The sequence below is a fragment of the Apaloderma vittatum genome, unplaced genomic scaffold (assembly GCF_000703405.1).
Source record: "Apaloderma vittatum isolate BGI_N311 unplaced genomic scaffold, ASM70340v1 scaffold17560, whole genome shotgun sequence".
NCBI lineage: Eukaryota > Metazoa > Chordata > Aves > Trogoniformes > Trogonidae > Apaloderma > Apaloderma vittatum.
In genome coordinates, this window is record NW_009696391.1 from 61,371 (window position 1) to 79,041 (window position 17,671).

The 17,671-nt window shown below is 39.3% G+C and overlaps 1 protein-coding gene across 1 annotated transcript in view; it reads right to left on the minus strand.

The window, feature by feature from the left end:
* MMS22L (MMS22-like, DNA repair protein) overlaps positions 1-17,671 on the minus strand; it is a gene marked incomplete at its 5' end in the record, with an annotated part of 68,164 nt that overhangs the window by 33,873 nt on the left and 16,620 nt on the right. The window lies entirely within an intron of this gene.

The following is a 17,671-nucleotide window of genomic DNA, read 5'->3' on the forward strand; positions in this document are numbered from 1 at the left end:
GTATCAGACAGGCATGCTGTACACACCAAACAACATGCTACTCAGCTGGATCTCTTCCTGTAGGCCATCAGACCATTGTGTCTTGGAAGAGCCGCACACGACTTGCGAGCGGGGGCTTTCCAAGTTCTGGTGTTCTCCCAGCTCATCCGAACGGAGCTGTCAGGCCGGCAGATGCCCCTAGGGCTCAAGAGTGAAAAGTCAAAAGGCCTAAATGACCATAACACTCCAGGTCTGAGGTGCTTCAGACCATAATGTAAAGGATTAGTTTATATCTGTGTGTTTGTAGATGTATAGAGAGAGACATAAATAAAAATACCAGGGCATCTAGCTTAGGCTAGATATTAGGGCAGCACTTCAATTACAACAGCTTCTATATAAAACCTTAGCTAACCATTGCTAAGAGATGCTCCTCCACTCAAAAATCCTAAACATACTGTTTCCTGGTTTTTCCATATGTGCATTGGAAAACATTGCCCCTAAACATATTTTACATTCCCTTAATTGAAAAAAATGCCTATTAACAAAATAAAAAAGGTACAGAACCTTTCAATTTACCACATGTCAATCACTGCCTGAGTAGAAGCAGATCGCATACTTTTTCCTACTGAAGACACAGGTTTAAATGGAGCCATTCCAATTCTTTCATTGATGGTATAAATTGTCAAATTTCAGTGGAAGAGCCTAGTATATTCCTATTGTTAGTGGATCATTGACAGAACAGACTCAACAGTTAAGAGGCTTCTAATGTGACAATTTATATAAGCAGAGTAATTAACGTATATTAGAAATCCAGATAATGTCCCTCAGTCAAACCAAGGAAGGGCATCCCATGCGCATTCAAATCACACACTGCAATTTAGCTCAGGGTCATGTTCCCAAGTTAAATAATATCAACAGAAAATACCTTAAACTAAATGATCCTTAACTCGTTACTAAAATCTATTTAGGAAACTACATAAAGTGCTTTGAAGATATAAATATTTAAGAACTGTTAACTGCTTTAAACAACTACTTCTTTTCCTTTTAGTGATTTGAAGACTAAAGCCAAGTTTATCAGACATTACTCGGGATATTCACTAAAACATAGAAAGTGGGGAAAACGTGACAGATCCTTCTAACACAAAACAGCAGCAGCAATATTTTCTCACATTACCTGAAAGTGCATTAGTACAGATGATGCAAGTTGTCAGTGATTAAACAATTACACTATCAACACCTAGGGAATCTAGATCTTAAAATGTTCTCACAAGTAAATACTTTTCTATTTGTGTTTGGGGTTTTTTGCTTGTTTGATGTATCTTCTACAAGTAAGTCTACGAAGTGCAAAATTAAAAGCAATTAAATACATTTCTGACATAAAAAGTAAACCAAATACAGCACTTTTTGTAAAGCTTTCCAAGTGTAAAAATCACACAAAAATACATCAAAGCATAACCATTGTAAATGACTCCATAATAAGCAAAAATGGAAAACATATTCTATTCAAATTTTGTTTCCTTATTTTATTTTGTTTTTTTTTTAAACAGATACTATAATACATTGCTTTGCAGCTACTTCATTAGAGAAGTATGATTCAAGAGATGTGGTTCTTTGACTGAAACTAATACAGAGGAATTTGGTAGATCTATATTCTTCACTACATTCTTTAGATTTAAATGTAACACTGCAAACAGCATCTAGCACAGAAAAAAGTCTCAGGTTTTAAGTTTTTCCCACAGCAATAGAGAAATAATGTGTTATGTTAGGATGGACAATCAGCAAAGTTACCTCTCATTGTTTGATCCATTTTCCCAGTCAAGGAATGACTAAAATTAGCAAAAGTGACCATGACCTAATACCCTTAATAGTTTTCAAATCAAATACTCAAAGTAAGAGATGTTAGTTTGTCTGGCTGCTTCATCTCTGAACATGGCCATTCCTTGAAACTTTAGGCACATTCATACTTTGGGAGCTCACCTTCTGGACTTTCAGAAGAAAGTAGCACATAAGAGTGACAAAGATGACTTAAAATCTAGGTGTAATTCACATACACTCCTTTTCTTTTTTTTCTTCTACTAGATAGCAAGAGTTGCGTTAAAAAAAAAAAAAAAAAGAGTACTAGCCTGAACGTTCCCACCCTCTACTGGAGAGCAGTAAAAGTTCCCAGGATACTACCAACAGACTTGGCAAAGACAAGAGGATAAAAAAAGGCTATTTTAAAACTCAGAGTTGCAGGAAGAAGTGTGGAAATCCTTCAAAAAGGAAAGCGGACAGACAGCAACTGCTGAAAAGTTTAACTTCGAAAAAAAGCACGCAAATTAAGTGACCTCCAAGCACAGCCAGCTCTCTGTCCTCTATTATACCACTTCTCCTTTCATCACATTCTTCCTGTGGCGACCTTTCCCCCGTGCACTATATGGCAGAAGAGACCTGGAACGTGTTACGGTCAGCCTGTCCTGTCCTTCTGACTCTCCCAGACGGCTGTGGATGCAGTGAGACTTGCAATGATCTGGGCCGAAGAAATGCCATAATCATGAGACGCAACAGAAAGCTGTCGTATAAATACTTGGAAGTATTTTCCATGGGTTGCTTAACGAAGGTCTCAGATGCGTGGGGAAATGGGCCAGCAGTCTACCTGACACATCTCTTATTAAATTAGAAGAAATAGCAAGTTTTTGGAAAAGAACTAGCATGAAATAAAATCATGGACAAAGAAAAGGAAATCATGCTTGAAATTCTTTTTTATTGTCTGGATTCCCTTTTCTTTACAAAGAGGCAAAGCGAGTGTCACCAAAAACCGTGATTCTTCTAATGTGCAACATTAAAGATGGGGCAGTAAGTTCCAATGATTTTCTTTGCACTTAACTTTAAATTTTAGAGGAAAGCTGCTCATTAACAGGTCTGTATTCATCATAGATACAAAATGCCAACACATCTTATATTGCTCCTTCCGTCTACTGATTCAGAGACATGACTGCTTATTTTTAGATGCAGAACACAGGGAAATTTTTCTCTTAATTACTCTAAAATATTATGGTTGATTTCTTTTAGAATGTAAATATTTTCCTAAAGCATTCCGTATTTTGTAAGCTATCAGACAGTGTAATAGTCCCTTAGTTAAAAACTAATTCATTACTCAATAAATTGTTTTATCCATCTTTGAATGTTTAAGTTTGATGAGTATTCCCTGCATATGCATGCCTAGGTGAAGAAATGTCCAAAGCAACATCTGCAGGACCACACTAACAAAAAAAAAAAAAAAAAAAAAGATCTGCACATCAAAGAGCTCATCTGATATCAAAGATTCTGATGTGTGCTGGGATGGAAAGTGTTAACACTGTGAATAAAAGGTTTTCAGCTGCAGTTGAAGCATGTGAAGATTATCAATATAGCAGCAATGTACAAAGGGGCTTCAAGCAAGGTTACAGAGTTTAATATAATCCTCTCTATAGCTAAGCACAGTAATAGAGAACCCTGTGTTCACTGTGACAGCATGTTGTATGTGCTCAGTAATACTTTTAGAATATACAGGGAGAACAAGAAATCCCCAGCATCTTTACTATGCTCAAAGACAAAGTAAAGACATTAACAAGAGCAGACACAACCCTAAAACACAAAGGTACAGAAAAGCCGAACATTCGGAGCTGCAGAACATTAGTTAGCACTTTCTCCTTAACTCTTCTCAAAGGGTTTAACTACATCACTGAAAAGACAAGTTGTTATGACCATAATTTAAATGCAAGCAACAAAACTCTAACCTGCTTTGGCTAGGTCTGCTGGGAGGGAATATTACATCCGCTTCAGCCACCCCAGCATATTTGTGCCGGAGCTGTTGTCTTTTCCTATTCACATTTAACTAAGATAAGGTTGCGAGAGCAGCACAGACAACACAACCTGCGTTAATTCAGCGCAACTAGTTCGTATTTCAGCTTGTGGAATAGTCTTGGGATAAACAGACAGCTAATTTGAGCCCAAACACAATTTTCCTTCATTATCTTCACTGGTATTCAGCCAAGTTAGCTTCTCCCCCGTACTACTCAGGCATATGCTAAAATCACAGTTTTCTGCATGGAAGTATAAACTGGAACATAGAAACACACAACGTGACCCTCTGCTGTACCAAAATCTCGAGTTCTAGAAGAGTCAGTCCAGGTACTCATTTCAGGGGCAGGGCTCAGCCACTCACAGATCTCAGCCGAGCACCCTGTGCCAGATTCTGCACTGCTCATGGCACTGGGTGTCATCCTGTTGCTCGGAACAGGTCAGTCAGTGCTCAATTCTTTCAAGAAACAACAGAGAAAAAGCAAACATTTAAGAGGACATTTAGTTTGCCTAAGCAGCTGTTCAGCACAGGTCAGATTCAGAATCATTTATCTTCTGAAAGAACAAATAGAGAAAAATAAAGGAAACAAATGGATAGGCTGCATTTGAAAATGATGCTTTTTTTTAGTTCAGGTACATACAAAAAACCCATCTAAATGAAACTTTATATTTCTAAATCATTGCCATTTCACAGAACTGAAAATAGCTCCATTCCAATTCTTAAAAGCCTCATTTTGAATAGCAATCTTTGCAACAAACTGACATTACAATTAACTTTGATCCAAATAAGATACAATTCCCTGATAACGTCCGGTACCACACACAAAATTTCGGAGCAGCAAACATGCCTCACCTTCTACTGTGCTGTTTTGCAAGGGTCCCTTAAGAGCTGTGAACCACGTAACCCACCCATAAAAGCTACATCCTCCCCACTGTATGATTCCAAGTAAGTTCATCACACGACTGAAATATGTTTTTTACCACAGGCAGGCATTCAGTCATGAGGTCAGGGTCTGCAGGCACACACCACCTACTATGATGAGAGTTTAAAAGAAAATCATAAAACACATATATCATCGATTGTGGGGGGGGGACTTGCAGGAATCATTGGAAGCTCTTTGACCAGCCCTGACTGTGAGACACATTTCGGTTTTCAGGGTTTCATTCATTTGTTTGTTTTAACCAGGGGGCATCTTTATATAAAAGATTTTTTATAAAATTAACAAAGCTTTGTAATTACATTTCTGTAACTTTAAATTATACACTTTTTTCTCCCCTAAAACAGGAGCCTAATTTGATTTCCAAGTATTTTATAATTGAGGGAATGGGAAGTCCAGATCACTTCCGATTATCTTTCTTTATAGTCTATTAGGAATATAAACACTAGTACCTACCACACATGGAACAGACAGTATTAGCTGTTTGGGGTTTTTAGCTGAAAACAGGGAACCAGTGTTTTGCTACATGAGATCATTTTTAACAACCTTCCATGACAACTGTTCCTTCTTGCCATCGGAGTAGGATGGAATTACAAGAAGACATTCAAAGGTCATAGCAAATAAGCTAATTTAGCACCATTTTCTCCCTGTTAAAGACCACCTTTCTTCAAAATATTCAAAAGAAAGATCATTCAACCCCACGAAGACCTTCTGAGTGAGCTCTTTACTTTCAAAGGTCTAGTTTGATGCTGAACATCAAACTCTGGTATTACAAGGAACCATCCTGCCTTGAATACATACTGTAGAGCACAAACCCCACATTTTCCATTTTTACTGAAAAATCACAGAATCACAGAATGGTTGAGGTTGGAAGGGACTTCTGGAGGTCACCCTGGACAAGCCCACTGCTCAAGCAGGGCCAACCTAGAGCCAGTTGCCCAGGACCACAGCCAGACGCTGTTTGAACATCTCCATGGATGGAGACTCCACAACCTCTCTGGACAACCTGTGCCAGTGCTCGGCTGCTCTCACAGTGGAAAAGTATCTCCTGAGGTTCAGGGGGAACTTTCTGTGTTTCAGTTTGAGCACACTGCCTCTGGTCCCATCACTGGGCACAACTGAAAAGAGCCTGGCTCTGTCCTCCCTGTGACCTCCCTTCAGGTATTCGGGGGTAAGATGCCCTCGAGCCTTCTCTGCTCCAGGTTTAAAGTCCCCGCTCTCTCAGCCTTTCCTCACAGGAGAGATGCTCCAGTCTCTTAATCATCTTCAAGGCCCTTTGCTGGTCTGTCTCTGTTGCACTGGATGAAGTACCGGTGTGGCCTCACCAGTGCTGAGCAGAGAGCAAGGATCATGTCCCTTAACCTGCTGGCAATGCTCTGCCAGCCCAGGACATCAGCAGCCTTCTTTGTGACAAGGGCATATTGCTGGCTCAAAACCTTGATGAAGATATATGAAAGCCTTCCATGCCGTTATAAAATGAATCATATGTGAATATACTTTATAGTGAGGATCAGAATGCCAGGTTATCTGACATACTGAAATAAAATGGAAATGCTGAGGTGAAAAAACGAGCACTTCTGATTTCAGTCATGTTACTAGTGCGAAGAGCAGACTGCAAATGGGTATCATCCAGAGAACATTTCTGTTAGAGCAAAACTTCTAAAATTTGCCATCTTCTAGTAATTGTGTGTAAATAGGGATTTTTTATTTGATTTGTTTTAGCTTGGGCATTTGAGTTTTTCTTTTGGGGATTAGGGCAATTAGAATTTTGTGGGTTGGTTTGTTTGCTTCATGAGAGCTAGTCATAGTGAAATCTAAATTGGAAAGGACCTCTAGAGGTCATCTAATCCAAGTCTAGCTCAAAGCAGGGCCTATCTTGAATAACCCCAAGGAGGGAAATTTTACACCTGACTTAGAAACTTGTTCCAATGTTAACTATCCTGTGAAAATTTTATCCTTTTGCCTCTAATAACTTCTTTCATCACAACCTCAGTCCACTGATTCCTACCACTATACACCTCTGTAAAGTGTCTGATTCCATCTTATCTATAAACTCCTCCATTAGATTGTCAGAGAAAACAATAAAATACCTTCCCCCTTTGCCACCTCCTACCTAAGTCTTCTTTTTCTAAGGCTCAACAAACTCACGTTTTCTCTGCCTTCCTTCACAGGGCAAGTGCTCCAGACCCCCAACCATCATGGTGGTCCTCTGCTGGACTTAAATCAGTATTTCAATGTTTTCCTTGTACTGGAAACCCAATATGCTGCTTACTTACATAATATAATTTACTTGACACACATTGTTCCAGAACACCAAGAGGGCAATGAAGTGTAGATGTCTATAGCTACACAATAGGCCAGACTCTGATACAACAAATTTTCTGCATTTTTTACTAGTTAAGCCTTTTTTACCAATTCTTTACTGTCTTTTGTTTGCAAAAAAAATTCCACAAGAAATAACTATGCAGTGTGACTGGAATGCCAATCTGGAATGCCAATCACCTGGTTCTGAAAGGCCAGTACTGAAACCTATTTTAAGTACAATCATTTCCAAAATCCTGTCTTTAGCTCTTCACTGAGACTCCAAGATCAAGATAACATCAGTTGACAGAGAATTATAATGATGGGACAGGTTCATATCCTCTGTAAGATACTCTTTATACCTTTTAAGAAGTAATTTTTCACACAGCCAAGATATCTAAAAAACCTAAGAAATCTTAAAAAATTGTCCTTAAACAGACTTCTCCTTAAAATTTATAGCCCAGTAGTTTAATGGACTCCCAGTGTCGTTGGACTCCCCACACTTGGGAACTGTCACCCACATTCTGCACCGAAAAAGATCTCTGTTTAAATGCACGGGGTTTCATCAAACAGACCAAAAGCATACAGATTTGCTTCAGAAAAGCTTACAGTTTGAGAGATGTGATGATAAATTTATGGCCATGTAAAGATCATTAAAATTCCTCTTAGCCAAGCTATGAAAATTGAATTTCGGCAAAATGCTTGGAACAAATCTATGGAAGAGAACTTCTGCCAAATATTTTCCTTTATCTAGCACAGCTTTAGACACAGTTTGTCTCAATGAGCATGTTCTCACCCAGAGTCAAGTAGCAAAAAATACACAGAGAAACTGGTAAACCAGCCATCCTGGCTGAAGAAATTCAAATGCTGAGTTGGTGCAATCCCAGCTGAAATTTCCTGATCTGATCAGGAGATAGGAAACAGACTCTGCAGATAACAACACAAAGTCCTAATGAGAGGTAAAGGCACAGTATCAAAATACAAACTCCAAATAATGAACACAAACCAAGAACACTACTACCCAGTTATCTCTTCAAACATTCTGAATATAATTTCCAGTAACACACCTGTCTTACCTTTACACATGTAACACTTGGTTATTATCATGCCATTCTCACTTTTGAGATGGGAGCCCTGAGAAAATACTTCAAGTTTTCTGCATTTCTCTTAATTTAAAACAAGACCACAACAGAAAGGAACTGTAGTTCAAATAAAGTTTTTATTTTTGAAAGTGAAATTCTCGTGCTCCAGCTCCTCTAGTTGCCTTTGCAGGAAATCAAAAACTACATGCATATGGATACTCTCTAGCAACTTGCTGGGAGTCATATACTGTAAATGGTTTAGAAAAATCTTTTCCTCCGAGAGAGAAAACAGGTTTTCGGAAGGCAGGCAAACTTGTATTCAAGATAATGAACTACCTTGTTTCCAAATTCCAAAACAAAGTATTCTATTTCCTTCCTGAAAAATCAATCTTGTTCTTTATGGAGTATCTGTTTTGTTAAAGGATGCTGTTCGTGTAATACGTCTTGTTAGTGAAGGAGATTACTTTGGGTGCAAAATATCCCCCACTAACATTGTTCCCAACATTTGGTAATACAGAGAGTAGAGCTCATTTTCTACCATCCAGGAAGAAAGGTAGGCTTGCTAAACTTTTACCATCATCCCCTCTGAAACACAGTAAAAATCACTGTTAGAGCTGACAGCTTATTACATCACAGCTACCATGAACAATGTCAATTCTGCCTGGTCATGTTAACAGGAAAATGTTTTATGAGTTTTACCACTGGGCATCCATTTAACTTGCAGCACCAGCTATGCTGTAAAACTGTGCACATAATTTATTTGGCGACCTGCATGTTTGGGAAGCGTTATCCAGGCAAAACTTCTCACAGTCTGACGAAACGCTTTGATTTGCACTGGTCAGATGATGGACAAAGAGACTATAAGCAATAACCAACATTAGCTTTTCCCTCCAAATGTGCCAAAAGAGTAAATACTACATGAGAGCAACCTAGAAAGGTGGGGGTTGGTCTATTCTCCCTAGTGAAGAGTGATAGGACGAAGGGAAATGGATTTAAATTGCACCAGGGGAGGTTCAGGTTAGATATTAGGAAGAATTTCTATACTGAGAGGGTTGTCAGCCATCGGAACCGGCTGCCCAGGGAGGTGGTCAAGTCAGCGTCCCCGGAGGTGTTTAAGAGACGGGTGAGATGTTGCATTGGGGGAAATCATTTAGTAGGTTGATAAGGCTGGGACAAAGGTTGGACTTGATGATCTTCTAGGTCTCTTTCAGCTGATACGAATCTATGATTCTAATAATTTAAGAACAGATTAGACAAAACACAAGTGACTGGATAAATACTATGCTTTAAATTTGTACACATCTTGTCCATTAGGCTTAAGCATTAGTAAAATTGGCATTTATCGTAAACATAATTTTTAGCAATTTCTCCACACAGCACTCATACTGCCTCCAGTGCGTTCAAGGTAAGCTCCTTACTGACATATAGGTTAAAACAGACATTCATTCTAAATAGGAAAAGTAAACAGAAAATAGCTATTCATAATTCCTCAAGTTATTGCTGTCTTCTCTTTCGGATAGTATTCAGTCTTCAAAACAGTTCCCAGTTTAAGCCTGCCGCATGCAGTCGGTGACAGAGAAGTGTGTCACCAACTTCTCTTCCCTGCGTCATGGCAGAACTGATCTAATTACTCCTAATAATATGGACAGTATACAAATACAGGTATCTAATAAATTCCCACATAATTCCAATAATGCAGGTTCAATAACTTATGGTGATTCTTTTCAATGCAAATGCATTGCTACTACTCTGCAACGCTTCCAGGAGCTTAATCTGTTCTTTCTCCATACCAGGAAAAACATTTGATTTATAATAATCTGACATACATTGCAATATCTTCCAAAAAAAGACTCACCTTATAGAGGCAGCATGCTCAGTAAAATATAATTGTATCTAATATTCCATTGTATTTCATATCAAAACAGAAAGGAATGTTGTTTAAAAAGCTCACAGCACATAATTTTCGCATTTTTTAAAGATATTCTGCCTGTTTGGTACTTTGTTGAATTTCTTAAGATACACTCACGTAGTTCATAATTTCCTTTTTTTTTCTTTTTGAGAAAAAGAATTTTTCTGATGTTTTTACACAAAAAACATTGCAGTGAAAAACCCCCGTGAGCCTTGGGACACCTACCAGCTCCTACTACTCTGCCTATGTTCAGCGTGTCATGTCCTTGCTACACAGCGTCACCTACCACAGATAAGATGAGCCACTGTTAACAGTGTCAGAAAAAACTGTTTAAAGTTTTCTACGCAGCTGCTGAAAGAATTCAGAGACCTTGCATGACATGCAGAGTTAAACATTTAAGCTGTTTTCTCTATTTAGCTCTTCAAAACCTTAAACTAGAAAATCCCCTGAGTGAGAAGTCCCACGAAAGGTTACCATCCCTTCTAGGGTTAAAAGATGCTTTTGTAAGATTTTTAGGTCAGATTAACCTTTTGCTCACAATAGGGCTGGTTATTGGTTTTATTTTTTACCGTCTTTAACACAGGTGAAAAAAAAAAATCAATACGAAGCGAGACAAAGGGCTCTGGAGGCTCTGGCTACACCAGCTTTTGGTTTGGCTCACGCACAATCCTACAACATGCTGAGGCTGGGAAGGATTAGCCTGCTTGTGTTGAGTAAACCGATGATACTCAATAAACAGTTTCTGTTGTAAACCCCTTAGGACGTGCAAAGCCACACTAGTTGGCATTAGACCAGATAAGCTGCCGAACCAGCTGTAATCTCATTTAGACCTGAGCTGATCCTCCTGTCCTTTCATTCCACAGGATCAAAGCAAACCACGGAGGAGGCAGCTGTATTATAGCAGCAGTGCTTGCTGGATGCAGCAAACATTTCATAAATTCCTCTCCTTGAAGCGAGCCTGCACATAATCTACCCAGAGCCAGTTCAATCAATGGATTTCTGAATTCATTAGTCTTATTATTACGGGCTAACTGTTTTCTCCACATAGTGTGGTAGTTGTTGCAAGCCAACTTTGCAAAACAGCTCTTAATTGCTGACCATTTCTTTCTGGTAATGTGCCTTTGCATTTTCGCTGTGCCACATGAGAATGATTTAAATCACTTTGACGTGGTATTTTTTTTAAAGACTGGAAATAAAACCAATGCACAAATATTCAAGTAGGAAGCCCTGAAATACAGTAAATTCTTCCGAGCTTAATTACTGGCTACCTGCTCACATGCTTCCATGCATCAGTAATAATGACAATGTTTTCTGAGCTCATTGACAGCAAGTGATAATAGCAAAAGCAGAGGTTATATCATTGTAGTAGCATACATATAGACTAAAATTACAGATGGGAAAGGAGTCATTCTAAGAAAAAGGCTTCTATTTGCCTTCTACTCTTTGTGTTCTCTGGAATTAAAAGGAAGAAGTATTTTCATTGTTAAAGAAATGAATAGCACAACTTTAAAAAACCCAAACAACCAACAACAGAAACCCACAAAAGCAACAGGTCTTTTACACCAAGCAAAAACGAAATTCAAGACATTGGATCAAATAAGACTTGACGGGGCAACATTCGATTTCTGTACACCACTCAAAGTTTCCACTGTGCAATTACTGCTAAAAAAGTGTTGCAGGATAACCTCGAGAGCTTTAGAAGAACAGAAAGTGTCATTCAGGAATTGTGTCAACCGCTTCATTTTCCTCTAGTGAAGTCTGCAATATAACAACACATATTCACACATAGAAAAAGTAAAATTAGATCTGTAACTTACATTGCAATAGGGAAAAATATTTAAAAGATTTTTCTGTCTTTTGATTTGCTAATTGCACTATTGTTAAAGACTGACATTTTCTGGTGCAGTTGCACTCGGGAAAAAAAGGGAAAAAAAGGATGCAAGAAGAATTATTCAGTACAGCAGTGATTTTTGTATGATATACAAGGAACCAAGTTTGGCCAGAAAAATAAGGGATGCCAGGTAACCCTTACAACTGAGGTAAAAATAGCAGGGTTTGTGACTGCCTTTTAGTTGCAGCCAGTATTAATATGCTACATTCATGCACACAAACTGAAAAGAGGGAATATCGCTCACAGAGGACTGCTGGGAGTTTACAGAGCTCAAGACAAAGATGTGTATCGTGTTTGCACACACATCCTATCCTACACTACACAGATCTATTGGACCTCTGTATCTGGCCAGTAATGTTTTCCACAAGAGGACAAAAAAATTTGCCAAACCCTATCCCTATAATAAAAAGCTTCAATGAAGTATAATAAAAATCAGATGTCTAACACATGCAGATTATTTTTTAGCAGATCACAGAGATGAGATGTTTAGTCTGAAACTTTTTTTAAGCACTAAAGCCCAGATGCACTAGAGCATGTCATAGGCAGCTGGCAAAGATGAACAAAAGGTATTTGCACCTATCCTCTACAGATGTGAAAAAAAACCCCACCACACATCTCTTCCTCAATCACTTAGAAACCATCTGATGTGTTAGTTAATGATTCCCCTCTCTCCACTTCATTCTTCAGACATAAAGGGGTCCCATTTAACATAATCACTTAATAACAGCAAAGTGATGGGTATCAGAACCCTAATTCTTCTAATATTTGCAAAATCCAGCTCTTTGTAATAATAATAACACCATGATAGCAAACTGTAAAACTGTGTAATTATACTTTAATTGTATTGTGAGGCATGCATTAATCACAAAGTTTAAGTACCAAGGATGGAATTATAATAATTCTGTAAAACAAATTTAAGCTAGCTAAGTAGGTCAGAACCACTAGCATGCAACAGGAGACCTCTGGGAATTTATCAGTTAATGGCTATTTATGTGCAAATGAGTGCCCTCCAACCCTCCCAAATCCTGTGTAGCTGAAGGGTATTTCTGTTAACCAGGAGCATGCTTAACTGCTGAGGCATAAATTAAACCATTTATTGGAATGATTTTAATTCTTCTCTCCCCCCACCCACTCATACTACTCCCTCCACCCTCACTAGCAGCACAATTTACAGTATTAATTTACATGGAGATAGGACTGCTGAAGAGTTTTCAGAAATTCCTCTGTTTCAGGAAAGATGGGGGGGAAAGAGCAAGAAGGAAAGAAAAGAGTGAGAGAAAAACTTCCAGTAAGAGACCGTAGCAATGATATACTTAATCTTCAAATCTTCCAGAGGGCAGGCTGAGTTATTAGAAATTCCAGAGGTTCAGTATCACAGCAGTGGAAGCCCTTTCATAATGACCTCTAATGAAATAAAATGCTATTTTATGTCCCCATGTTCTAAACTTGGAGAAGGCAATGAAGACCGAGGGAAACTGCATCAGCTGTATTTTCTGTCACATTGCTCAGACTGTACACACATCAAAGGTTTTCTTTTGAGAAAGAAAAACAACAACAAAAAATCTTAGCTGCAGGAAAAAACACCTTCAGTTTGTGCGTTTGACTTGGAAAAAAATAGTAATTTTTGACGTCTTAGGAAAACAGATACCTTTACAAAATACTCCGAATCAAGATGCATTGAATTTTCACTGTGACGCAAAATGGGGATGATTTACAGACAATATAAATGATTTCCCAACACTTATAACCACAGCAGTAATTTAGTACACTAAGGCAATGCAAGCACAACCTCAAGATTCACTTTTAGGCTTTTATTTTCCTATGTTTAGGGTTTCATTTTTCTACGTACATGAATACATTTTCTTGCAAAGCCTAGGGTCCCAGAGTAATCAAACAGTAAAAGTTTGATTATCCTAACATCAATTAACCATAGCTCCCTGTTACCCTAAACAGGGTCACGTCTCCCCAATGCCTAATAATTACTTTGCAAAATCCCTTGATTGCCTGAATATATTCACTCTCCCCCTATGACATCTGCATAATCATGGTGGTGTTACAGTTAATTATTATTTAAGAGATGATGACAGTACTTTACTCTCTGACGTCATCTTATACAAAACTCCATGTAAATGTAACACACTGAACAAGTACATACACAGCATTTCCTCCTCAAATCAAGCTGCTGTAGAACACCCTTGAATATACAGGTGTGGTGTGAATCGGAGGAATTCCCTGGGAATAAATCTTCAGCAGCTTTAAAATATTTTAGGCAGATACCTGGAACGCTCCCTGAATGTACTTTGGAATGTATTTTGGAATGTACTTCACCAATAGCTAATCGATACATTCCTGTCCAGGAAAACAAAGAATGCCAGCGAAAATATTTGCTTTTATCCTAACGGCTGACTTGTTGCCAGTTAAAAGCAAGACTGCAAAAAGCAATAAGGGAGAACCTCATCGTCCTGGCAAGCACATATGTATGCACTTGCCTGTTCCTTCTCTCTCCTGACAGCAAACGCTCCTGCTGCGTGCATCATGGCTGCCTGTGCAGTCCCTGCACTACCAGAGAGAGAACCAGGAGCTTTCTGCTTCATAACGTGGATTTACAAGCATGCACGTCAAACTGGAGCCTTCGGATTGCCCTTTGGTAACAGCCAGAAATTAATAAATGAACAGAACTTTTTTGGGGGGAAAGGGAAAAAAAAGGAAAACAAAAAGTTTGCTCGTGTATTTTCAGCAAGAATTAGCACAGCTGGATTATCAGAGCCTGCGACAAGCCCACGGTTCCATCTCCATTCCCTCTAGTGAGGGGCTGCAGCCTTGATTATGTCTGTACCTTCCAGCCATTGGCAGGGTCTCAGCATTGCCCTAAGGCTTTAATTAACCCCAATTAGAGATAAACAGGGCCTTCTGGTTGTGAAAAGAGGGTAGAACAGACAGCACCTTCAGCTTATCAGAGAACTAAGTAAACCACAAACTACTTTTACCTTCCTCTAATTCCTCCCAGTAACAATGTTAGGAAGGGACCTGCACAAGAACCTGAGACAACGCACGCGGTGCACATAGCAGAGTACTTTCCTTTTTGCTTTTATGGAGGATAGGGTGGCCTACTATTTCAGGCTCATTTCGCATTAGGCACATTTTCACTGTCTCTGGTTTAGTGCCACTGGAAAGAAAGCCGAAGCATTTAGGCATTGGCAATTAACGGCACTTGGACTTGTTCCAAGCCAAATAAAACACAACAATGCACACAAATGTGTCCCGTATAAATTAGCTTTCTTTAGCAAATGTCTAAAAAAGCATTTTCAAAGTAGTTTTCTAGATTTCAACGGCTGGACACAAAGGCACCAAAAACCCAGCTCCTTCTTCAGCAGAGCTACTGTGCTGCTCACACAATATGAGCCACCCTCATGCTCCGACACCAGAAATTCCAAAAACTAAACAGGTTCAACTGTTTTCCCCCCGATAGAAATGGGAAATTAAAAAGAATGTGAATAATGCAAATCAAAATAAATTACAGATGTCCAAGGTTAAGGCAGATTACAGTTTCAGATATAGTTTCTATACATTCTGATTTCACTGAGTTTTTGTTCTGTAAGGAAAAGCACAGAATGCTGTTTAGGAAGCACTCTTATTAATCAATCACCAGCTGCATCAAGCACTTCTTAATATCAAATCACAAACACAGTGAAGGGCTGGGTAGCATCCTGAGAGTCATTTAGGGAACTCATTTCAGCAGTCTGATAAGCTTAAAAAGACTACCCTCTGGTAAAGGTTTGTCTAATGCATTGTTTAAAAAGTAAAAAAAAAACCCACAAAATTTGATTCCACAACTCACTCTTGCAGCCTGTCAGAGCACGGACATTTGCAGCTTACTCTAAATAACCATACTAAACTTCCGTCCCATTCCTTCTTCGCTGGCAGGGATTAAAACACACAACTTCTCCTCTTTGCAATATCCTTTTACATTCTGGATATCTTCTAGTATGTCTCTCCTCAACCCTTCCTAGCTAGAATCAGTTTCATCAAACTTTTACAAACTTCCTACTCATTATTCACTTCTGTCACTTTCTCCAATTTTCAATTTATTCATAAATGTTTTGTAAACTGACATATCCAGAACTGCATGCAGAACTACAGCTAAAGACAGAATAAGCAGCTCCTCTCGCCTTCACGAATTTTATTAACACACCCCACAACAATATTTAAGGTTTGGTTTTTTTTCTTAAGCAGAGTCACATTAAGTCCTGCTTGCTAATATCATAGAGGCTGCGTGCATGAGAGAAAGGCTGCTGGGTTTTTTTTCTCTTCCTCTTTTGGTATGATACCCAGAAACAAGTAAACTGGAAGTTTATTGTGAATGAAAGCATTCCAGGGGAAGAAGAATCAAAAAGTATATAGCCAGGAAACCAAAAAAAGAAAACAGTAAAAAGAAAACACGGAATGTGTTTAGATTCATCCCTTCTCTTCAGTTAGTCACTGGTTTCACAAGAGCAGCAAATTGCTTTGGCTGATAAGGTACTCCCATTAGTTAGTAAGAGAAGCTGACATCGGTATGTTACAGCTGTCAGGAACAGAATCTGAAACAAATTTGGGGAAGATTAAGCAAGTGGCTATATATCTGCAGCAATTACCCAGTTTCCAAAGCACGAGTTAGGGGTGGGGCAAACAAAACCCAAAAACTTGTTCCACTGAACCACCAAACTGAATCTTTCAGAACTGTACTAACTGCTACAGTCCGTGTTGGGTTCAGCACCTGCCAGGTGCTTTCCTTGCTTTTCATTTTCCTCCATTAAGACAAGTATATTAATGTGTTCCGTTAGCACAAGGATTCTCCTTTGAGTCCATTCAAATCTTTTTCTCCTCTTTAAAGGTCAACTTTCTTTAAAGCATGCAGGCACAAATTAAGTTTCCTCTCCAGAGATCACCTCCTTTCACAGGGGCTCGCAAAAGACAAGGTGAAATATTTTGTGCAAAGCAGAAACACACCGGTGGAGTTCAGTCCCCATGGGTGACTTGTCTAACCGCCCCTGAAGATGACAGTGGCTCGCTCTTGTCCCAAAACGTACGCTTGATATTTTACCAGTCAGATTTGCAGTTCTGTGCTAAGAGAAGGGACCAGCAGCATACGGGAACAGGTGGCCAGAGGCACGGACGGCTCTTTGGGGCGCCTGCGAGCCCGAGAGCTCCGTCCGGCGCCGGCTCTCCATCCGCTTTCTCCGCCCTTGTGCGCGGAGCGTCAGTAGGAGGCAGCATCGACTCTGGCAGCAGCCGCCCGGCACCGCAAAGGAGTTGGGCGCTAGCTTCATTCTTCTGTCATTATATAAGCAAGATGACACTGTTCTCTAATCCAGCCAAAGCTGATAAGTACCATCAACCTGTCACTTCCTACATTTCAAATTCTAACATTGCAGCATCAAAGAGTTTTTACATTTCGATTTCTTTTGCTGGCAGCGGTCGGTAGCCTCTCATTCTCCCACGGTGTTCTAATGCAGCATTTGCACACCGGGGTTACTCCCAGCCTGAATAGCAGGTCATCCCCTACTCACTGAGCTCATCTGTGGCCCATGTGCTAGGCAATTTAGATCCAATCAGCCCTTATTTAGCTCAAGAGTAATGAGCAGCATAGTGACACAGACTTAAGCCTGACCCTCAGGACACTGCTCATCAAGCAGTAAAACTGTGACAAAATCATTCATCTTCCACCCGCTGGCAAGAAATAATACTCGCACTCACTGTATTACTTTTT